This window comes from Cupressus sempervirens, chromosome 1, assembly GCF_028749045.1.
Source record: "Cupressus sempervirens isolate cs-2001-9-10 chromosome 1, ASM2874904v1, whole genome shotgun sequence".
Taxonomy (NCBI): domain Eukaryota; kingdom Viridiplantae; phylum Streptophyta; class Pinopsida; order Cupressales; family Cupressaceae; genus Cupressus; species Cupressus sempervirens.
Genome location: NC_143118.1, coordinates 681,703,356 through 681,730,016, shown reverse-complemented (window position 1 = coordinate 681,730,016; position 26,661 = coordinate 681,703,356).

The following is a 26,661-nucleotide window of genomic DNA, read 5'->3' as shown; positions in this document are numbered from 1 at the left end:
TATATATACGAAATAATTATAGGAATAAAGAAGGTCTTTCACTTGATAATAAACCTAGAAATGAGAGCATTACTGAATTTGATAATCACTGAGTTATGTAGCCTAATTAATTGTAAATTATTATATTGAGATTTGATAAGAGATAAAAGGGTTGACTTGGAAGATAAACGCAGAATTTTATACACTTTAAGTATACTTGCAAATAGAAACTGAAACCTTCACACTTAGTTCAACTATGTAATTTTTGTAAACCAAATCATGTGCTTGCATTGTGTTTTCTCTATAGTTCTTGTTTTGGGCTTGGGTTGACTAGATTGTTGACCAATCATTGGTTGTTACTAGAGGCTTAGGAGTTTATGAGATGTGATGGCATGTTATTCTTATTTGGTCTCGATCTTTCAAAACCCAACCATGGTAATGTGATGGTATGCTCTATGTGATGTTTGTATTTATTAATTGTTATTGCTCATCAGTCTTCCTAAATGAAGCTGAGTTATATGTATCTAAGACACTTGACTTAACCATTTTTGAGTCATCGATCGATTATCCTTAGATTACTTTCCAGTCGCCATGATGGGACTGAACTGTTGATTTATTCTTGATGTTTTCATGTTGTGACATGTTTTGACTCAACCATTTGGAGTCTTCAATCAGTATTACTTTGAGATACTTTTTGGTTTCTTGTTGAGAACCAATGGATATTGTGATTATCAGTGATACCTTTAGTTGCCAATACAGAACTATTGTGGTCATGATTATCTATGGATGCTTTTCAGTTGACTCATAGAGATTTGATGTTTATATTTTGGATTATCTTTTGGTATTTTTTTAATTTATGATTCCATGAGCCTAGGGTAGGTTATCTACTTGTAGAGTTGGGAAGTGGCTCGCAATGGGGGTTGGGGCCCTAAGTGGCTTCCAGGGTAACTAATTGTAAGTTTTATTAATAAGTGAAAATATTTACACTAAATGGGGATTAAATGAACCTAAAAAGATAATTTTATGTTCTCACCCATGCTTCAAGTGCTAGTATAGACTAGAATGGGAGTAGAGAGAATGCTTGGTTGTGACTTTGCATTCCGTAGTATGCCTCATCTATTTTAGATGATACTAGTGGCTATACAGGGATCACTAGGGGGTCGGAGTCTATTGAGAGACTGCCAGGGTAACTCTAACATGATCCTTGCGATGACACTTTCCTGCTTGCAGAGTAGGTTTCCTACATGTCTTTGTTGTGCCTCTAGGATTAGATGTCGGTTTGTGTTGGAACCTTTGAGTTAGTATACTTTTAGGATTCCTAGACTTGGAGAGTATTATGCTATGTGATTTTGATAGCCTATTTGAGACTTGAGATTATCTCCTTAGCGTAGTGGGAGTTGACCATTTAGGTATCACACAGTTGGGTGGTAGTGCCTTTCCACTCTTATCATTTGAGATCCATATGAGAGATCGTGGCTGATGCATTCTCTTGTTGGCATCTATCTTCTATTCATGGATTATAATGGTGGACACATATCCTTATATTGATAATTAGTATATAACAGATGATGTTGTTTACTTGCCTTATGCTTTATGTTACATGATTAGATTTCTTATGCATATGTTGTAGCATGTTAGATTACTTTTTTCATATGATGTATTATGATTTAGGAGTAACATTCCTACTATGTTAATACCAATGATCTCTTCGGTGATTTGGAATGTTATGCAAAAAGGGATGGCTAGGGCCCGCGACAGTCTAATGATGCTATTTACGATTTGGAGGAACCGTGCACTTAGTTAATTATGTTTGATCCATTCTGGTTCTCTTCTATGATGATGTATCATGTAGGACATGTGAGTACATTTACTTTATTGCATCATGGATTAGTAGGATGATGTACTTTATTTACATGGATGTATATTCTTTTAAGCCTTTCACACCATGTGGCATGTACAGTGGATGATTGAGCAATCAAAAATGTAATTTAAGAATGTTGGACTTTTTAGTATTATTTTATGTTGATGTAGTACTAGATGGAATCATTAATAGTTAAATTTAGATGTGATTCAACGTTAAGGGATCCTTAAGAATGAAAACTGTTATGTATGTATGTTTATGTTTACTTTCAATTGGATAATGTTATTGCTTTCGCTACTAAGTTATGAATGGTTTAATTTTCATGATTTAAAAAAAAAATGTTACCAAACATAGTGAAAATTTTAGGTTAATTCTTTGGATCCCTTGGTGGGGCATTATAGTTAGAGCCTTTTGTAGCACTTACTATAGTTTCTAGTGTTTTTTATTCACAAAAAAGGGATATGAATCAAAGAAAGATATTGGAATCAAATAGAGATGTCTAAAATTCTAGGTTACTATGCCACAAAGTGTATCACTAAGCACAAGCATTATATATTCAAAAAGAAAGAAGTCAAAAAATTAAGAATAAGAAGAAGGAAGCACAAGAAATCAAGTCTAACCCTGTAACACTAGATAAAGTGATTGTTATACCAAACTACTATCCAAATACATTAGATGAAGAGAAAATAGAAATATATATCGAGTTATGTGCTAAAAAAATATGAGAAAAAAAGACTAAGAAGAGAGCATAAACAAAAAAATGTGGTAGATGATATCAAGGAGATATTGCTAGATATTCTAGATATTCTATTGAATGAGAAGAAAATCATTTTTTATCAACTCATAAAAATTGGACAAACTTAGTGCACCAAAAAATGATACACAATCAAAGCTTATGGAGCAAGAAGAGAAGAAATTTGAGAAACAAGTGTTGGAGAAAATTGCTAGTGAAATTGCTATACACCAAGTCACTTTGTCCACCTATGATACTAGATTGGAAAAAATGAGAAGATTGTTTTACTATTGTTTCAAAAATTGTGTGGCATTCCCTAGTTAAGAAGTGAAGTCAAAAGAAAATTTCAAAAGGTTAGTGATTATATGAAGGAAAGTGCTAGTGAATTGAATACAAATCCAAGTATACCATCCTTGCATTATATCTGAGTGATATTTGTTACAGGTCTTCAACAGGAATTGTTAAAAGAGGAGAGTAATTTGAGAGAAAAGATCAATAGAATTAAATAATTAATATTATCTCATCTTTAGGTAATGGAAGATCATATTAAATTTGCAAAGAATCTCATAGATTCCTTGAACTTATCTATTATTGATCATGTGATAGATCTCACTACCAAACTAAGGATAGAAAAGAAGATTATTGACCTGATCAAGTCCAATTGGGACAGTACATTTGAAGTTATACTGAAGAATCACAAGGATTTTCTCAATCACTCTGGATTGCATCCAATGTAATTTTTTCTATGTTTAGATCTATTTTTACATTAGTGTAAAAATAGGGAGGATAGTATATACTTTTTTCTATATATTTATTTGTATTATGTTTGTTTACAAAGTTATCAAGAGTTGATATAATATAGAAAATAAAAATAGTTTTGAGAAAGATTTTTGAAAACTAGGTCATGCCAAAATGTATATGCACAGAGGGAGTTGTATTTATTTCTATGCATAATGTTTTCTCACTAATGTCAAAAGTGGGGAATGTTACTCCCATGTATAATCATAATACAAATTAGTGTCAAAAATCCAACTAAAAATGAGCATAGTGACTAAGTCATCATATTTCCTGAGAAAAGAATGAAGAGATGAATGAGTTTTACAATTATACTTAAGCTCAGTATTTATTGAGTATTTCAATATACATTGAGAAGAAACATTCACCAAGCTAGATAGAGTGTCCCAAGAAAAGAGATTACCAAGCTACATAGTTATAGATGAGAAGAGATAATATTGAATGATAGCTCAAATAATATATTATTTACTAGGTGAAATAAAGAATATGTGAAAGTTTGGATTGGTACAAAATATAATGAGACAAGATCATACCAAGTGAAAAATAGTTTAGAAAGTTCAAGGTAAATATTTACAAATATTTCCTGAATAATGTTAATTGAATATTCTATGATTATAAGGTAGAAAAGACCAATGAAAACTGGGAAAGGGGAGGAATGAAATCATAGCTTATTGTAGACCATTGATTTCAATCAATGATGGATTTTCGAAAGTTCCTAGACCCTAATTAGGTTAGATTGCAAAGAGGAAAAGGGAAACTATAAAATAACCTATATGGAATAATTTAGAATTTTTTTATTATTATTGAGAAAAGTATTGAAGGGTGAAAGGAAAGAAGATGATAGAGTAAAGTGCATAGTGTATTATATGTTAGATATCAAAGATTTGAGAAGAATTGAGAGGAATTGCAGATCAATCAAGGAAGGTGATATATGAGTGAGAAGAAGAGGGATCTAATGAAGAAAAGTAAGTTTCTATTACAAAGTTAACTTTCTCCTACATTCTAATCAGCATAGTAGTTATAAATCCTTGAGAAAGGTCGACCTAACTTTATTTTATGTAAATCTCTTAACTAAGTACATAATTAGAGGACTATTGTAAAATCCTTGAGCAAGGTAGATCCTAGTAAATATTATTATATAATCCTAATAGAGAAAGTCACTAGAAGTGACAATATATTGTAACCTTAATAAGGAATCCTCTTACTGTAGTAGTGATAGATTTTTTGATACCATCCTCACTAGAATTTTCCCTATGACCAAGTATTTTTGTGTGATCAAATGATTGTGTAAAGTGTTATGTTTTATGTTTATGACTTTATGATTAATTCATGTGTAATTAGTTAAGTTAGTTTCAATTACAATTAATGTGGTAGATGTTATATATGATTACCGAGTGATAGAGGAATTAAGGTGAATATTGAATTTTTGTAATGGTAAAAGTTTTTGAGAATACTAATTCATCCACATCTCAACATCCTACCTTTCATTATATTCCAACATCTTGTTCTTTTTTTCACCAAGGTGTCTGTTTGAATCTTGAGAGATTACTTTTTGAGTGGTGCACTCTATTTGCGTACTCCATATTGCCCATTCCATCTAGCATCTCCTTAATAGAATGAGATGAATGAATGCAGTTGATCCCCATGGTTTGGGGCCTCTCCCTAGATGCATAAAAAATATAAGGATACTTAAGTACTTTTGTTCAAGGGATGGTAGAAGTAGGCCTTTAGGAAGTTTCCTTGTGATTTTTTCCTAACTTCATGTAGCAAAAATTGTCCCTGGTTAAAGTCATACTTAACATGTAGAAAATAACTATTAAAAAAAAAAATTGTTTTTCTTACTCTCAATTTCCTTATATGGACTTGAGAAGCATTTATTTTTGAGGGTATGCACAATATTTAAATTCTTGGGGAAGTATTTTTCCACTGAGAAGCCTTCCACATTGGCTAAGAATTGAAAATCATCCAATATATTGTAATGTTATGGTTTTGTAACATCTTATGCAATTGAAGGTCGCATATAGTACTCAGTATTTAAGATAGTTTTTATAGGGAGATCCTTGATAATTTCTATTTTTATGATGATAATTTATAGGTTGTGTGGAGGAAATATCGTGATTTTTAATTTATTGACACAAAGTATCCAATTGTTCTAAAATATTATTTAAAATAATAGTGAGGGAGAAGAATTTACAGATGAAAGTTAAATGGTATGACTATAAATATTTTATTACATATATATTAAAGTTTGAATGTTAAGATATAAGCAAAAATATAAAAAGCTTTCTTCATAGCTAGACATAATCAAGAATGAAATTTCCATATTTATTTCTAGGAAAAGACACTTTGAAAAACCTTCTAGCACTAGGGTATATTCTTATTTTTCATCCAATATAGGGGGCTATAATATTCACATCTAGAAAATATGCAATTGAAGGTTAGGAAAAAATGTGGATAAAATTTCCATTCAATCCATTCTCAACTTAAAACTCTTCATTATGATGGAGTTCCTTCCCTAATGTGGTAAATTTATATGCATAGATTAAATGGGATAAGTGCACAAAGATGTGGTAACAAAAAGGTGTCACTGTCTATTTTTATCCATGCATAAAATACAATCATAGTTAGAGTGATTGCACTATGGGTTGGATAGCACAAACCTTAGGTTTTTTAAATTTGAAAACAATGTGTAATCACCCTATAGCATGATCACATAGTCAAAAAAATGATAGAAACTCAAACGCATAACCATTTTATCATTTTCAACATTCTAAGCACATTTTCTTCTTATTTCCCTGCTTCTAGTACTAGGAACACACAATAAGCTACAAATTTGTTGATCAATTCTCCTCAAAAGTGTCTCCACGTTAACACCAATCAAAATATAGTGGAAGAAGTAGTTTTTTAAATGATCACTTTTTGAATTAAATTTAAAGTGTTTTAGTTCTCAATCAAACTTAACTATATTCTATTATCTTTTTAAAATAGGATTATTTAACTCCTAGGTATTATGGATAACTCTCCACCCAATCCACCAAAAAACCCTCCACCAAATCCACCACAAAACACTCCACCCAATCCACCATAAAACCCTTCATCACAAAACCCATTGAATGAAGAACGTGAGGCTCAATGACTTCCACCAATTTCACTAATTTTTCTAAAACAAATCCTATTAGGGGTACAACTTACATAGTCACTTGAGTCCATTTTGAGCTATGTAGCCTCAATTACTAGGAAACTTAATGTATGGAATAATAAGAGAGAAGAGAAAAATAATTATTATGAAAATAAGTTATCCTATAGAGATGAATTTTTTTTTATTAAAAAATATGGCATATGTAAATTGTTTTAAAAGTTAGAAGAGAAAATAAAATCCATAGAAATAAAAGAAAGAAGTTCCATATTAATTAATGCATTACTGATGACATAAAAGTAATTTTTGGGGATAGTGGTGGATGGTTTTGTGGTGCTCCTCCCTCTATCAATCACGACGTTTATAAATATTTATTAAGGAAATTTTATTTTAGGTTTATCATGGTGGTGGGTTATGATTTGAGAGGAAAGGGACACATCATGACCCTAATCTACCTATGATGCATGTTGGTAAGCCATAGGTGGAGCATTTTGGTGTTCATTATGTTGTGAAGGAACATGTAGAGGTCGATACACTAGGAAACATTAGTGCTCTAACTTAGAGTATCATTCTTTGTGTCACTCTTTCAATTGATTATGACCCTTTTTAGTCTAGACGAGGTCATATGTATGAGTAATGTTGATCTTTGTCCTTATTTGGCACTATTGACAAAGATGATGATGAAGATGATGTGCCAATGACATTTGACTACATCAATGCAAAATTTGGAATTTAAAAAGAAATTTTATAAGGTATTCTAATGGCTTTAGTGAACTCAACTTTAGGAACATCAACAAATTTTTTTTTGAATTTCATATCGTCAATTGAAGATGATGTGACTTAATAGTGAGATGTGAAAGATTAATTATCACCAACTTCTTATGTTGATTGCATGCATTCAATATGATAGGAGGGAGTATGTACACCGTCGGACATAGAACATGATGTAATGGTTTGACTCTAATATTAGATGATGGTGTACCTTCAAAATGATATGACAGTGTGACTTCAACATGAGAAATCATAGATAAATTTTCACATTTCAATTATCTTGTTGAGTGTAGGAGTCTCATTCATAATTATTATCTTTCTAATTTTAATTCTCTTTTTCTTCCTATTGATGGTTCATATACCTCATCTCAACACATTCTTCATCAACAAAGCACAAATTTTTTTGTTCACAAAATAGTCTCATTCTAGATCCCTTTTATTTTCCAAATCTCTCTCATGTTGCTCGCGTGATAAAGTTTTTATATTTTTACCTTAGTGTTATGATGATTTTTTCATATCATTTAAACATACCAATTATAATTTAACTAGATAATACAATTTTTCATATTATAATTTCAATAGATTACAACATCTAAAATTAGAAATTAGAAATTGTAACATGTCAAATTAGAATAGAAAAGACTCTTTCCTCAAATTTTCCATTGGAAAAAGATTACACTCATCTCAATTGATCAACTTAAATGATGAATAATTGGATTTCACATGTAGAAACATAGTTTAACATTGGAAAGAATGGTGAACAATGATAGAATATTATGCTTTGTGACCTCCTACACCATGAGAAGTAATTTTTTGTCTGATATAGTGCACAAAAGAAAAAGTAAAACATAGAATGTGGACATTCTTCGATAGTAAAGTAGCTTTATTAATTTTTTGTATTTGAAATAGTGTGATTGCACTATAGGAAAATCATGCTATAGAGCTCTCTCTCTCTCTCTCTCTCTCTCTCTCTCTCTCTCTCTCTCTCTCTCTCTCTCTCTCCACCCAGCCATATGGATGTAGTGCTATTAGAATCTAGATGGAAAAAATATTGTTGAAATTTTATTTTGTACTTTAATTTGAAGCATAAGAATAAAATGTATTATTTCTTTGGTATTTATCAAGAAATGGAATTATATCACTATTTCATTGTTGGTGGAGGAAATTGATTCTAGGTTTGTTATCTTGTAAGAGCAGTACTAGTTCAAAAATATTTAGGGGGTGTATATAGTAAAAAAAATACAAGCATAAATTTTCATGTTTTGTTTTATTAGAGCAACCAAACTATTTTCTATATTATTCCCGCCATCAAGATGAATCACATTACTTATAAATCATAGATTTTACATTTGAATAAAATAAAGTATACGTATGGTGTTTGTTAACTTTATGAAATTGTATTAAAAAGAACACTCATTATAGCTCCTATATAGCCTTTTAGAGAAATAAAATAAATTAATGGAATTAAGGTTGATCAAATTATTGGGAAGGTTCATGAAGAACAATCACCTTTGTAAGATTTGTAAATTATTTAGGCTCTCAATATTTACACAATACAAAATTAGATGTGGAAGATATTTGACTGGAACACGACCTATATTCTTTCTAGATATTTCTAGTTTTTTATTGACATTTGGAAGTGTTGGATGATACAGGGGAGCCCCCATAATTCTAAAAATTAGATTCTAGTATTTAAGCTCAAGAGTTTTGATATACAAACTCAAATTGTACCATACAAATATTGGAACCTAATTCCATAGTTATTAGGAGACTCTATGTGTCTTGTATAATATTTATTGAATTGGTTAGTTGCATCTAAGTCCATACCAACTCATAAATGTGGTACAAATGTGTTGGTTAGCTTGTCAACACAATGGATCAAAATATGAGCTAGGGATTAGAGGTATTTAAGGGAATAGTCCTTAGGATTCATAAGAAGATAAATAATTTTGGTATGACTTTATCTTCATATTTAACATCTAGACATGTATCATTAAAAACCACTTTTTCCACAATCTAATTCAAAAATAGATAAAATAAAGTCAATGGGCCATAGGTTTGTAGCAATTTCACATTCAAACATTTACAATGTGAAGACTTGAACATAATAAAGTTAGAATTGCAATTCTTTTTTTGAATTTACAAAGTTGTTTCACTTGAATATTGAGGGTTTAGAAGCATGTGAGAAGCATATCTAGAATGAAGTATGTAACATATTTATAATTAGATAGAGTTGTTAAATGATGACAAGGAGGAATGATAGAAGAAATATTAGCAGAAAATATATATAAATATAAGGATCTCTAATCATATTTAAACTAAAAACTCTACTTTAAACACAAGTCATCATATTGAATAACATCATTAATTTTACACACATAATATACATCTATAAAAAAATTATTAAACTTGTTTTTACCTAAACATATACATATATAATTTGACACCTTTAAATATTATTCAGTAATTTATATGCTCGAATGTATCTACAATATCCTATAATATCATAATTATTAAGAATGTCATTTTAGGCCAAATCAAATAGTTCTTTTGAATACAAATAATTACCAAATATATGCTACAATAAAGGAAACTAGATAGTTTTGCACCCCTCACAGAAAAAGGTGCACAATCAAAAAAGAAGAGTGCAAAATTAGCTACAACATTAAATATTCCTAGCTTAAGTATAAGGCCATTATTGACCATCTATCCTAATGGATGAACAAAAGTAATTTAGATTACATATTTTCCCCTTCCTTAGAGGACCTTAATGTCAATAGATGTTGAATATTATTTTTCTTACTCTCAAGTTGTATCCATCCTTAGTTTTTGAGTGGTGCACTCTATTTGCATACTCCATATTGCCCATTCCATCTAGCATCTACTTAAGAGAATGAGATGAAAGAATGTAGTTGATCCCCATGGTTTGGGGCCTCTGCCTAGATGCATAAAAAATATAAGGATACTTAAATACTTTTGTTGAATGGATGGTAGAAGTAGGCCTCTACGAAGTTTCCTTGTGATTTTTTCCGAACTTCATGTAGCAAAAAATGTCCCCGATTAAAGTCATACTTAACATGTAGAAAATAACTATTAAAAAAATATTTGTTGTTCTTACTCTCAATTTCCTTATATGGACTTGAGAAGCATTTATTTTTGAGGGTACACACAATATTTAAATTCTTGGGGAAGTATTTTTCCACTGAGAAGCCTTCCACATTGGCTAAGAATTGAAAATCATCATATATATTATAATGTTATGATTTTGTAACATCTTATGCAATTGAAGGTTGAATCTAGTACTAAGTATTTAAGATAGTTTTTGTAGGGAGATCCTTGATAATTTCTATTTTTACGATGGGATTTGATAGGTTGCGTGGATGAAGTATCGTGATTTTTAATTTATTGACACAAAGTTTCCAATTGTTCTAAAATATTATTTAAAATAATAGTGAAGGAGAAGAATTTAGATATGAAAGTTAAATGGTATGACTATAAATATTTTATTATATATATATTAAAGTTTGAATGTTAAGATATAAGCAACAATATAAAAAGCTTTCTTCATAGCTAGACATAATCTAGAATGAAATTTCCATATTTATTTCTATGAAAAGCCACTTTGAAAAAGCATCTAGCACTAGCGTATATTCCTATTTTTCTTCCAACATAGGGGGCTATAATATTCATATCTAGAAAATATGCAATTGAAGGTTAGGAAAAAAAGTGGATAAAATTTCCATTCAATCCATTCTCAACTTAAAACTCTTCATTATGATGGAGTTCCTTCCCTAATGTGGTAAATTTATATGCATAGATTAAATGGGATAAGTGCACAAAGATGTGGTAATGAAAAGGTGTCACTGTCTATTTTTATCCATGCATATAATACAATCATAGTTAGAGTGATTGCACTATGGGTTGGATAGCACAAACCTTAGGTTTTTTAAATTTGAAAACAATGTGTAATCAACCTATAGCATGATGACACTGTCAAAAAAATGATAGAAACTCAAACCCATAACCATTTAATCATTTTCAACATTCTAAAAACATTTTCTTCTTATTTCCCTGCTTCTAGTAATAGGAAAACACAATAAGCTACAAATTTGATGGTCAATTCTCCTTAAAAGTGTCTCGACGTCAACGCCAATCAAAATATAGTGGAAGAACTAATTTTTTAAATGATCATTTTTTAAATTAAATTTAAAGTGTTTTAGTTCTCAATGAAACTTAACTATATTCTATTATCTTTTTAAAATAGGATTATTTAACTCCTAGGTATTAAGGATAACTCTCCACCCAATCCACCAAAAAACCCTCCACCAAATCCACCACAAAACTCTCCACCCTATCCACCATAAAACCCTCCATCACAAAACCTGTTGAATGAAGAACGCGAGCCTCAATGACTTCCACCAATTTCACTAATTTTTCTAAAACAAATCCTATTAGCGATACAACTTACATAGTCACTTGAGTCCATTTTGAGCTATGTAGCCTCAATTACTAGAAAACTTAATGTATGGAATAATAAGAGAGTAGAGAAAAATAGTTATTATGAAAATAAGTTATCCTATAGAGATGAATCTTTTTTTAATATAAAATATGGCATATGTAAACTGTTTTAAAAGTTAGAAGAGAAAACAACATCCTTAGAACTAAAAGAAAGAGGTTCCATATTAATTAATGCATTACTGAAGACATAAAAATAAGTTTTGGGGCTAGTGGTGGATGGTTTTTTTGTGCTCCTCCCTCTATCAATCACGAGGTTTATAAATATTTATTAAGGAAATTGTATTGTAGTTTTATCATGGTGGTGGGTTATTATTTGAGAGGAAAGGGACACATCATGACCCTAATCTACCTATGATGCATGTTGGTAAGCCATAGGTGGAGCATTTTGGTGTTCATTATGTTGTGAAGGAACATCTAAAGGTCGATATACTAGGAAACATTAGTGCTCTAACTTAGAGTATCATTCTTTGTGTCACTCTTTCAATTGATTATGACCCTTGTTAGTCTAGACGAGGTCATATGTATGAGTAATGTTGATCTTTGTGCTTATTTGGCACTATTGACAAAGATGATGATGAAGATGATGTGCCAATGACCTTTGACTACATCAATGCAATATTTGGATTTTAAAAAGAAATTGTATACGGTATTCTAATGGCTTTAGTGAACTCAACTTTAGGAACATCAACAAAATTTTGGTTGAATTTCATACCTTCAATTGAAGATGATGTGACTTAATAGTGAGATGTGAAAGATTAATTATCACCAACTTCTAATGTTGATTGCATGCCTTCAATATGTTGGGAGGGAATACATACACCATCGAACATAGAACATGATGTGATGGTTTTACTCCAATATTAGATGATGGTGTACCTTCAAAATGATATGACACTGTGACTTCAACTTGAGAAATCATAGATAAATTTTCACATTTCAATTATCTCATTGAGTGTAGGAGTCTCATTCATGATCATTATCTTTCTAATTTTAATTCTCTTTTTCTTCCTATTGAAGGTTCATATACCTCATCTCAAGACATTCTTCATCAACAAAGCACAAATTTTTTTGTTCACAAAATAGTCTCATTCTAGATCCCTTTTATTTTCCAAATCTCTCTCATGTTGCTCCCGTGATAAAGTTTTTATTTTTTTACCTTAGTGTTATGATGATTTTTTCATATCATTTAAACATACCAATTATAATTTAACTAGATAATACAATTTTTCATATTATAATTTCAATAGATTACAACACCTCAAATTAGAAATTAGAAATTGTAACATGTCAAATTAGAATAGAAAAGACTCTTTCCTCAAATTTTCCATTGGAAAAAGATTACACTTGTCTCAATTGATCAACTTAGATGATGAATAATTGGATTTCACATGTAGCAACAAAGTTTAGCATTGGAAAGAATGGTGAACAATGATAGAATATTGAGCTTTGTGACCTCCTACACCATGAGAAGTAATTTTTTGTCTGATATAGTCCACAAAAGAAAAAGTAAAACATAGAATGTGGACATTCTTCAATAGTAAAGTAGCTTTATTAATTTTTTGTATTTGAAATAGTGTGATTGCACTATAGGAAAATCATGCTATAGAGCTCTCTCTCTCTCTCTCTCTCTCTCTCTCTCTCTCTCTCTCTCTCTCTCTCCCCCCCCCCCTTCCCCCCCACCCCCCCTCCCCCCCCCCCCCCTCTCTCTCTCTCTCCCCAACCACATGGATGTAGTACTATTAGAATCTAGATGGAAAAAATATTGTTGAAATTTTATTTTGTACTTTACTTTGAAGCATAAGAATAAAATGTATTATTTCTTTGGTATTTATCAAGAAATGGAGTTATATCACTATTTCATTGTTGGTGGAGGAAATTGATTCTAGGTTTGTTATCTTGTTAGAGGAGTACTAGTTCAAAAATATTTAGGGGGTGTATATAGTAAAAAAAATACAAGCATAAATTTTCACATTTTTTTTTATTAGAGCAACCAAACTATTTTCTATATTATTCCCACCATCAAGATGAATCACATTACTTATAAATCATAGATTTTACGTTTGAATAGCATCAAGTATACGTATGGTGTTTGTTAACTTTATGAAATTGTAGTAAAAAGAACACTCATTATAGCTCCTAGATAGCCTTTTAGAGAAATAAAATAAATTAATGGAATTAAGGTTGATCAAATTATTGGGAAGGTTCATGAAGAACAATCACCTTTGTAAGATTTGTAAATTATTTAGGCTCTCAATATTTAGACAATACAAAATTAGATGTGGAAGATATTTGACTGGAACATGACTTATATTCTTTTTGGATATTTCTAGTTTTTTGTTGACATTTCGAAGTGTTGGACGATATAGGGGAGCCCCCATAATTCTAAAAATTAGATTCTAGTATTGAAGCTCAAAAGTTTTGATATACAAACTCAAATTCTACCATATAAATATTGGAACCTAATTCCATAGTCATTAGGAGACTCTATGTGCCTTGTATTATATTTATTGAATTGGTTAGTTGCATCTAAGTCAACACAATGGATCAAAATATGAGCTAGGGATTAGAGGTATTTAAGGGAATAGTCCTTAGGATTCATAAGAAGATGAATAATTTTGGTAAGACTTTATCTTCATATTTAACATCTAGACATGTATCATTAAAAACCACTTTTTCCACAATCTAATTCAAAAATAGATAAAATAAAGTCAATGGGCCATAGGTTTGTAAAAATTTCACATTCAAACATTTACAATGTGAAGACTTGAACATAATAGAGTTAGAATTGTAATTCTATTTTTGAATTTACAAAGTTGTTTCACTTGTATATTGAGGGTTTAGAAGCATGTGAGAAGCATATCTAGAATGAAGTATGTAACATATTTATAATTAGACAGAGTTGTTAAATGATGACAAGGAGGAATGGTAGAAGAAATATTAGCAGAAAATATATAAAAATATAAGGATCTCTAATCATATTTAAACTAAAAACTCTACTTTGAACACAAGTCATCATATTGAATAACATCATTAATTTTACACACGTAATATACATCTATAAAACAATTATTAAACTTGTTTTGACCTAAACATATACATATATAATTCGACACCTTTAAATATTATTCAGTAATTTATATGCTTGAATGTTTCTACAATATCCTATAATATCAGAATCATTAAGAATGTGTATAATATTTTGCATAAATGTCTGCTAGTATCGTTGCAACTATCTCTCACAATATTTCTCCATCCTCTATGTTTGCTTTTTGTCCATAACCTACTCCCGTTATACGACAAAGCTTCAACAAATCTATGTAATTATAAATACTATAGTCAGCATGTTCCACCATATTGCTTTGAAGGAATTTCATGAAACTGTTTGCTTGTTTTGTTAATGACTCCAATTTGGCACATCCGCCTACCCTAACAAGGAATTAAATAATTTTCAGAGATATTTTCATCAAACTATTGGTATGCCTTATATACTTACACTTTGTACCTACAGCTGCTGCATGCAGGTGAAGCAGGGCATTTTCAGCTACAAGATCTGAGGGTATATTCTGTTTCATTGCTCCCATTTTCGGACAGGCTGGGCAAAGTATAGCAAAGTATAGAAAAGTTCGGCATTTATACCATGCAATTAAATCAGGTACAAACATTTTAAATCATTTTGGACAAGAACATTTTGTGCATATCTTGCAGTCTACGCATTCCATGAATATCTTGGAGTCACGGGCTCAGATCCGCCACCTCAGCAGTCAATCCAGCGCCGAAAGTTAGAATCAAATTAGCAGACGCAATGAATAAGAAATCCGGGCTCATATCCGCCACCTCAGAAGTCAATCCAGCGCCGAAAGTTAGAATCAAATTAGCAGACGCAATGAATAAGAAATCCGCACTAAATAGAAAAGATCTTGTGCAAGCGAAGCTTTCTGAACCACAGGGCAGAAACCATTAATGGAGGATCTACAGAATTTTGTTTGCTGGAGAATGTAATCAATGTATTTTACCGTTTGTGGATGCTCCGCACTCAATGTGCCAGAATAATTTTGTCCGTTGCACCTGCGCCATAAATTACTCACTCCTCTACACAAGTATAAAACAATATAGAAATAGAAGTGAGAAATTCATTGTTCTTTGCATGTGAACGCAGAAAAAAAAGGTAAAGAGTGCGCTCATAATTCAATTACTAAGTAGAAAAGGAGGTACCATGGCAGAAAAATCAATTGTCGATTTGAAGTTGAAAAATGCTTTGGAGAGGAAAATGAAAGTGGAAGAAGACAGGCTCAGGAAATTGCAGGAGAAAATGCAGAAGGCGGAACAGCGACATAAAATTGCAGAGGAGGCTGCGGCAGTCAAGAGGAAAAGGGAAGAAAGGAAAAGGAGAGAACATGAAGAAAAGCGGATGAAGCGACTAGAAGAAGTTAGGAAGCAACAGAAGGAAGCTGAGGAGCAACGACGTCTACAGATTAAAGAAAAAGAACACAGACACAAAGCTTTGGTATTATTATTTTTATTTATGTTCTTGTAGATTAGAATCGAGATTTCTCAGACAGGAGTTCACAATTACAATTTTATCATTGTGTTGTATGATAAGAGTAGAAATAATTAAACAGGTTGAATATGAGCGAAAGAAGCGAGAAATGGAAGAAGGGTCAAAGAAGAAGCGGCGAATGGAAAAAGAAAAGGAAGCTACTGAACGCAGACGCCACATAGCAGAGGATGTGTCCAAGTCTACCAAATTTGTATCACAAGATTCAAATCACAGTGAGGAAGTTGTAACATTCTCATGCAAAGGTAAAATGCTAACTATTTTTAAATGAATGTGACGTAATTTTGTTTGTAATACTGATAAATTAGAGCTATCCAATATCTACAATCCATCAGTGTTATTTGCTTTCTAGATTTGATTCTGTGAACAATTTTTGAACATAATGTTTCCAATCACACTCCATGAATCATCATCACAAGAATGCTCTTTTCTCTTTCTTTTCTTTTGCATGCATCCTGATGATGGATCACGGAAAATGTTATGTTAAAAAAATGTCCACACTCTGTGATCCATCATTAGGATGCTCCTTTCTCTTTCTTTTCTTTTGCATGCATCTTGATGATGGATCATGGAAAACATTATGTTAAAAGAATGTTCACACAATCAAATCCAAGAAACAAATAAGATTAATGATAACTATTTCTTTTTTCCTTTTAAATATGGTTTGAGATTATTTATACAAACATATTTATAGTATAAAGTTTTATGGTTAGTTGGTTTTGTTTACTGTAGCTATTGGCTTTGGTTATGATCTTTTTCCATTGGGTCACTGCTCGTGATCTTTTTGGAATGTCTGGTTTATTGAACTTGATATTACTTTTTTGTTATGAGTTTGAACCCTTTCCACTTTAATTAATCAAAATAATATTAATGATATATTAATTTTTCAAGCTTTTATGTACTATAGATGTTAAGCAGTCAATACTGAGGAACGAAACTACTTCATATGAATTGACATCTGATGAAGGTTCCGAGGAGGAGGAGAACTATGATGATTTTGATGATTTTGGTCCAGGAAAAGTCATTCAATCATGGACAAGGTATATAAGGAAGGAAAAGCTACTATTTATATTCCTTTTAATAGAGAATATTAAATTTCCTGATTTTATTCTTGTAACCTTTGTTTTTCTAGAAAAGAGAATTTGATTCCTCTACTAATGAGTCAACAATATACTGATCCGGATGAGTTATTCGCTGGTTCAAAAACTGTGAATTTAAATGAAGGTACGTCACTACTCATGTTTGATTGAATTTCATATTTTTTCTCTCTTTAGGATGTTATACATTATTTTCTCATTTGTACTTTTTATCAATTAAAATGTTTTAATTTGACAGTTTTTGAATCTTATGGATCAAATGTGACGGGAGATTTCAAACGGCGTAGTTACAGCGGAGAATGGGTTAATGACCATTTAACAGAAGAAGAAGAGTATCTATACAAGTTGCAGATGGGATACATCTCAGTAGTGTCATGAACTAGATTGAAATTGCCTTGTTGTTGTATGCTTATCAACATGTATATATGATAGTCTTACCTACAATATAAATTTTATAACATGATTATTGGAATTAAAGATATCATCTTGAAGTGTAACACATGTAAATAACCCACAATAAAGCTGGCACCAAAAAAGGAAAGAAACATATTGAGTATTTATTTGATTCTTTTCTAGTTAATTTTCATTTACTTGATTCCTTGTGATGTATAAGGTTGACATTTAATGTATAACTAGTTTAAAATTTTGTTGAAGCATGTGACCGTATGTGTTAATATGTTTAATTACTATATTCGATTCATAATTAGTTTCAAATTTTATCATCCATTACTCTGTACAAGGATGATATTCACTACATAATTTGTTCAAAATTTTATGTAATCATTTGTTCGCAAGTTTTATTTAAGCCTTCTAGTCAGTACCATTTGAATTATTAATCTATTATCGGTTGGGCAACAGACTAATTTAGCAAGGTTGTATTAAAATTATCTAACAAGGTTCTTACTTAATTGTGAGTTACAGTCCTTTAGCAAGGCACACTTCTAACAGGGCATTGAAATCCTCTAACAAGGTGAGGCCTAGCAGTCTTTGTAAGCCTTTAATAGGGTAGACCTTTCACAGGGTAGACCCTTAATTGGATACAATTTATTACTATAGTAGTGAAGATTTGTAGGTGTCATCCCCACCCTAGTTTTACCTTCTCATTGGAGGGTTTATGGGTAATCATATCTGGTGTCATATGTGTGTGAATGTTTACTTCTTTACATGTTCTAGATATACATGCTTTACATGTTATTTTAGTTTACTCATTGAATTTATGAGATGGATGTGTGGTGAAAGTTTTATGGGTCTAAATTTTAACTACTAATTCACCCCACCCCCCTCCCCCTCATAAGTTTACCTTTCCTATTGTAATTCCAACAAATTTCTCAACTTCATCATCTGCACGTCTAGATCTGATAACTAACTTGTAGAACTCAATATAAGCCTTCATAGTTGTAACCTCCTACCTCAAATTTTGCATTCTCCTCAATAAATTAACCTAAAAATCTACAAGGAGGAAATTATTCTTCAATTTACCTACCATCTTTACTCAATTTCTAATCTCTACTTTTCTTCTTATTTGTCTATCTATTTGAAAATGTTCCCTCTAAAGTGAAGCAAGACCCTTCAACTTGATAACTTCTATTTTTACCTTCCTATTATTAGAGGGTCTATCACACTCAAATAAATTCTCCATCTCAAAGATCTAGTCCAAGGATGCATTGGTATTCAATTTCACATCATAATTAGAAACTTCAACAATGAGTTTATAATTTTCTCTAGATAAAACCCTTAAAACCCTCTCTTCATCTTCTTCAATTTAAGGTTCAAGATTAGGTTCTACTACTTCTTCATCACCACTAATATCATCAAGATATACTCCTCTCTTTTGAGATATTTCGACAACAGAGATAATGTGGCTATGATTTGTCTTAACATCTCCATAATATAATTTTATGCATTTCATCTACCTCAAACAATCTTGACAACATGTTCCTATAACATTGTAACCCTTTGCAAGTTATAGGTCATAACCTAGATCTTCAACTCCACAACTAATCAAACTAGGGTTCTCCACAATCCTAAAATTCACATGAACAAAACCCCACTCAGATACCACTTGATGCAAGGTATAATTATAGCTAGGGTCAAAGGCTCAATAAATTACCATGCAACCTTAGTAATTTAGTATAACATAAGAAAAATAATCAGGAAACAATGCTAGAAGGAGACAAAAGATAGATCTTTATTAATTTAGAAATTTAATCCATACATGGAAGGCTATAAGGCCTTGTGGGTTGCCACAAAATATGAAAAATCAATTATAGAATAGATTCTTCATGTAACATGTACAATCTATGATCTTCCAGACTCCAAGATATAAATCTACCTAGCCTTTACGTACTGTCTCTACATATTAAACCTAAGAAATGACCCCTTTATTTATACTTTCCAAAATGGCTTTCAAAAGACTCTAAATTTGCATTGGATAAAGAAACGACCAAAAATAAGTCCACCTACTTCCCAATGATCAACCCCATACATTTAATCTAGACCATGAATTACATACAAAAGTCATCTCTCACGAACCTAACGGACACCTTGGTTAAAAAAAGAACAAGATGTTGGAATATTAGGAAAGGTAGGATGTTGAGAGGTAGATGAATTAGTGTTCTCAAAAACTTTTACCATTTAACAAATTCAATATTCACCTTAATTCCTCTATCACTCGGTAATCCTATATAACATCTAGCACATTAATTGTAATTGAAACTAACTTAACTAATTACACATGCATCAATCATAAACTCATAAACATAAAACATAACACTTTCCACAATCATTTGATCACACAAAAATACTTGGCCATAGGGAAAATTGTAGTGGGGATGGTATCAAAAAATCTATCACTACTATAGTAAGAGGGTTCCTTATCAGGGTTACAATATATCAGGGTTGAAATATACCTTTTGTCATCTATAACTATGTAGCTTGGTAATCTCTTTTCTTGGGACACTCTATCTAGCTTGGTGAATGCTTCTTCTAAATATATATTGAAATACTCAATAAATATTGAGCTCAAGCATAATTGTATAACTCATTCATCTCTTCATTCTTTTCTCAGGAAATATCATGACTTAGTCACTATGCTCATTTTTAGTTTGATTTTTGACACTAATTGGTATTATGATTATACATGGGAGTAACATTCCCCCCTTTTGACATTAGTGAGAAAAAATTATGCGTAGAAATAAATACAAGTCCCTCTATGCATATACATTTTGGCATGACCTAGTTTTCAAAATCTTTCTCAAAACTATTTTTATTTTCTATATTATATCAACTCTTCATAAGTTTGCAAATAAACATAATACAAATAAATATATAGAAAAAAGTATATACTATCCCCCCTATTTTTACACTAATGTAAAAATAGATCTAACCATAGAAATAATTACATTGGATGCAATCCAAAGTGATTGAGAAAATCCTTGTGATTCTTCAATATAACTTCCATTGTACTGTCCCAATTAGACTTGATTAGGTCAATAATCTTCTTTTCTATCCTTAGTTTGGTAGTGAGATCTATCATGTGATCAATAATATATAAGTTCAAGGAAGTTATGAGATTTTTGCAAATTTAATATGATCTTCCATCACCTATATATGAGATAATATTAATTATTTAATTTTATTGATCTTTTCTCTCAAATTACTCTCTTTCTTTTAACAATTCATGTTGAAGACTTGTAAGAAATATCACTCGGTTATAGTGCACGGATGGTATACTTGGATTTGTTTTCAATTCACTAGCACTTTCCTTCATATAATCACTAACCTTTTGAAATTTTCTTTTTACTTCACTTGTTAACTAGGGAATGCCACACAATTTTTGAAATAATAGTAAAACATTCTTCTCATTTTTTGCAATCTAGTATCATAGGTGGACAAAGAGACTTGGTGTATATCAATTTCACTAGCAATTTTCTCCAACACTTGTTTCCCAAATTTCTTCTCTTCTCACTCCATAAGCTTTGATTGTGTATCAATTTTTGGTGCATTAAGCTTGTCCAATTTTTATGAGTTGATAAAAAATGATTGTCTTCTATTTCAATAGAATATCTAGAATATCTAGCAATATGTCCTTGACATTATCTACCACTTTTTTTTTTTGTTTATGTTCTCTTCTTAGTCTTTTTTTCTCAAATTTTCTAGCACATAACTCGATATATATTTCTATTTTCTCTTCATCTAAAGTATTTGGATAGCAGTTTGGTATAACAATCATTTTTTCTAGTGTTACAGGGTTAGACTTGATTTCTTGTGCTTCCATCTTCTTATTCTTAATTTTTTGACTTCTTTCTTTTTGAATATATAATGCTTGTGCTTAGTGATACACTTTGTGTCATAGGAACTTAGAATATAGACAACCTAACAAAGGTACCTTCAACTATAACCCATGAAACATAAAACAAGGTATTGTACACCTTAGTGATGACTCTGACACTGATTATGGAATCATTGATGAAGAAATGGCTACAACATGTTAAGACAAAAGTTTTCACAAGAACTTCAAACATTTGGCAGCCCAAGAAATTATCAAATTCAATCCAAACATGGAAGGACCCAAGTCCAAACATCAAACCAACACAACTATTGAAAACATACAACCCATGATCAATTTGGGCTTAGATAAGGGAAAACAACCTTTGGAGTTTTCAAACATGATAATGGCACCTATAAGTTCCCATCAGAATCAACCATCGAAATCCTTCAAAGTACATTTAAACACATCAATGTTAACCCTTTGTTTGACGAAATACCACCAATCCCTGAACACCCCAAAAGGACATTAAGACTTGATTTTAGTCACATGATGCAAAAACAAGATGCACCTAAGGGGACTCTTTCTCTAGGGATGCAAGACATACCTTCTCTTGAGGAAAATCAACAAAGTACACCTTTGCTCCTAACTTTACCAAGCGCTATGACATCAAATGCTATGGAGCCTCTCATAAGTACAACATGTGAAACATCAAGTGCCACCATCCCTATGGACACACAAAGGAAAAGTCCTATTGACATTACACCCATTCCCAATAGGGACACATCTCATAGTCAAGTCAATATGATGTCACAAGCGGAAACATTTAACACACAAAGGTACCAGAACAACAATCCAAACATGACGTTCAATTCTCAAGGACTTAGTCAACCCCCACAACAACAACAACCTATAGTGGTAGAAGGACTCAACTCTTCCAAGGCACAACCAAGTCTATATCCACTTAACACACATCACACATATCAACAACAACATCAACCACAACAAAAACAACTTCAAGTGGGGCAAACATCCAACATTCCTAAAATGCAGTCCCATGTGAACCCACTTGACTTACACACAATTTATCAACAACAATTCCAACAACAAAAAATGATGTTTGCTAAACAACAAGCGCAACTCAAGCAATAGTTGGAATACCAAACACACCTTGAGCAATAAATTGCATACCAGAACCATTTGTTACAACAATAACATGTGCCACAAAAACCTCAAAAAATACCTCTACAACAAAAAGCATGTACATGGTCTCACATATAACCAAAAGAGGTATCCCAACAACAACCACAACACTTGGCACAACAATCACAGTCAATCCCACAACAACTGCCACATCAAATACTAGAACAAGTTCCCCAATAATAGGGACCCTTCTATCTTCAAGGTACAAACATACCTCCACCCCGTAGCGACACCTAATCAAACTCATCAGACACAGAAATGTCAGAACCAAGTAGACATAGTTCCCACCATAGCAAACGGTCTACTCACAGACACAAAAGACTTGAAGGAAAGATCATCATGCAAAACCCCAGTGAAGAACTCTTACAAAAATTCAAAAAAAATTTCAAACAATTCAAGGCATTGGGAGTCTAGAAGAAACAAGCTCTATACACAGAAAAAGACCTATGTCCTAATCAATTCGATAAAGGTCTGTATATGCCTCTATTCCAAAAACACTTTGAGGCTCCAAGGTTTGAAAAACATAGAGGAAAAGCAAACCCTGTTGATCATATCAGAGAATTTTGTGCTTCCTGTACCAAACTCAGTGATGAGCCCACTTATCTTATGAGATTGTTCCCTCGTTCTCTAGGTGGGCCTGCACTTGAATGGTACTCCAAACTTCCTAGTAATATCAAATCTTGGTCAAAGCTAGTAGAAAATTTTATCTCCCACTTTGCCTTTAACATTGCAAATGAGGTGACACTTTATAATTTGTGCTCAACTAAACAGAAGACGAGAGAACCATTCATCACATTCTTACTCCGTTGGAGAAGCTTAGTTAGTCAATGCTCACTAGACATTCCTGAAGAAGAACAAGTTAACTTGTGCATTGAAAACTTAGTCCCAGACTTAATGTATGAACTCAAAATCAAGAGTCCAAGCACCATTTCTAAACTAATGGAAAATGGGCTAGTATTGAAGATGTTCTTATCCATAAGGGAATCCTCAAGATAAACAAAGAAAACACAAGCACCAACTCATCTAGTGTACTTATTCCTAACATTTTTGATGATTTAAGACCTTTTTATACTCCAACATTTTCATGGACTTGAAATCCTTCTACTTCTTCTATCTGAAATACTTAGGCACATGTGTTGAATATGAACATACAATATACCACAGTAATCTTTATTGTTATGGATAATGAAGATGCCATGATGACCTACATAGAAGATAAACATAAATATACTAGTGCTAGGGGGTAAACATAATTCTTAACAACTAGGCCTGACTAACAAAAATAAATAACAAAAATTGGTAAACAACTAAGAAAAGAAACAATTGTGCACTAGCACACTTGGCACACTTATGCAGGTGTGCTGACTAGGTTAAGCACCACGGTTTGTACATCTAGAAAGGGGAAAACCTAGTGCACCTTGTAAAGGTGCACAAGTGAACATCTACAAAACAAGTTAAGGCAGTGTACATAGCACACCTTGTTAGGGTATGCATGTGCATTGGTTGTGCTTGTGTGCACCTTCAGCTTTCATAAATACTTGATATTCTTGGTTGGTAGATTTTGAATGATGCTAACTTAAAAAAATCCTAAATCTAAACTACAAGAGTTCCACTCCCTAAGGCACCTTGGAAGATAACCTATTCTAAGGAACAACCTTTACGGAGTCAAATTAAAAAAGGACAGTCCCCATTTCCAAAGTCAAAAATGGGGCATGTGTTGTGGAACCATAATAGATATCTAAGGAATAAGGATTGGAATTGTCACACGTATGAATTTTTTCCTTTGATAGAGTCATCGACACAATTTATTATTGCAAGGATTAAGTGATTTGAGAAAGGTTTTCTATAGTGGATTTTGTATAAATATTCATATGAAATATGAGTAAAATATTTGGAGCATTGTGAGAAGCATACGGGATGGTGGAATATGAAAATTGGACATTATTTTAAGTATGAATAAATAATTTTTGTGAAATACCCAAAAAACTTTAAGAACGATAAATAATAGGATTAAAAAAGCATTTAAAGATAGAAGGAAAGGGATAATTGTGTTGAATGCATGTATTTATGAAAGGTGGAGCATAAGTAGATACACTAGTTATTGAGGTAAAAATATGAATATAGGTTTAATGAGGGGTACTCCTGTTATTGACATAAACATTTGCACACCATCATAGAGGAATAAAAATAAAATTACAAGAAATGAAAAATTACAAAATTGTGAAGCTTACTTTCTATTATCATCAATGGAAAGATATTAAAATATTAAGAAATATGACATGCTAAAGCCACATGGGAAATTTGATTTCAATACTTTGCATGCTAGAGCTACCATATACATCATTAGAACTACCCTAGATAAACTTAGGGACCTTCATTATATAGGAGGGTTTTAACCACCCTAGACGATTCTAGAAATTATAACCATCTATTTTGAGGTAACCATCCCTAAAGTTATATGATTTATCTTTTCTTCCATTGGAACAATCCCGTAAAATCTTTCAGAACTCACATGAGTTTTTGGGAGATTTTTATTTTTTATTTTTTATTTTATTTTAAGAAAAGTAACTTTTGGAGACTATAATTCTTCACTTGTTGACCTGATTTATTAATATAACACATTTTAGAAATGGCACAAAGTTATCTACTAGCTCAAGATGTCATGTGTGAGCCATGCAAAAGTTTAAACTATTTTGAATACCTCTAAATCCTTCAAAGTTGAGTTCAAATTTTTGTACCCCTGTTCCAATAAATAAATAAATAAAATAATATCTTTGAAAGTAGACTTGATCTTACCACGAAATATTACCATAAATCTGATATAACTAAAGTAAATCTCTAGAGGAACAGATTAGAACATTATGAGGTTTAATAAATAATTTACTAGTGTAAAAGAAAAATTAAGAAACTTCTTTAAAGTTAATATATAGTGTATATTGAGAAAAAATGATGTATATTAGGGAAAGAGAAAGAGAGACCTTCAAACATAACCTTCTAAAGGGCCCAAATTTGATTAGCACTACCCAAACTAGTGGATACAAAGGGTGTCAATGTTGAATTCTAGTATTTATATTCCCAAATATATGCTCTATAGATCTCTTTCTATAAGATATTATTTCTCTTTAATTTTATGTATTTAATTGATTTGATTAGTGAGAGTAAACTAACTAATTAAATTATAAGTAAATGTAGACGCATATATGAATGCTAAAAACATAAAAGGATCAGATCCATAAAATAAAGAAACATGTCATTAGATTTGGCCTACTGTCAACTTAGTATCACGTTATTGTTTCTCCTCTTCTATTTCTTCACAAGCGTTCACCCCATTCTCCAATTGTTTAGACCTATGCCTTGTACGCATGGTAATATTTCATGAGTATTTTCTAGTCTATTGTTTGTTTGGTTTGTGGAATTTAAAAAACCCAAATTTGTACAAGCTTTGGTTTACACAAATCAAAGTTTTGCATATCTTCATTCCAATTTTTGAGATTTTACTGAAATTGTTTGTTTCACTTGGAAGATGCGTGTGAAGTGCATAAGCTTGGAGTTGAAGAATTCTTTCAAAAAGTAGTCCAATCTATTGTTTATACACTCCTTAAAAATCAAAACCAGGTTTTTATTTTCAATTCCTACTTGCTAGTAGGAGGTTGGAAAACTTGGTTTTGAAGTAAAATTGGAAGTCCCATATGCTAATTCCATTTTGCAAATTTTGAAACAAATCCACAAATTTTCAAATTCGGGTT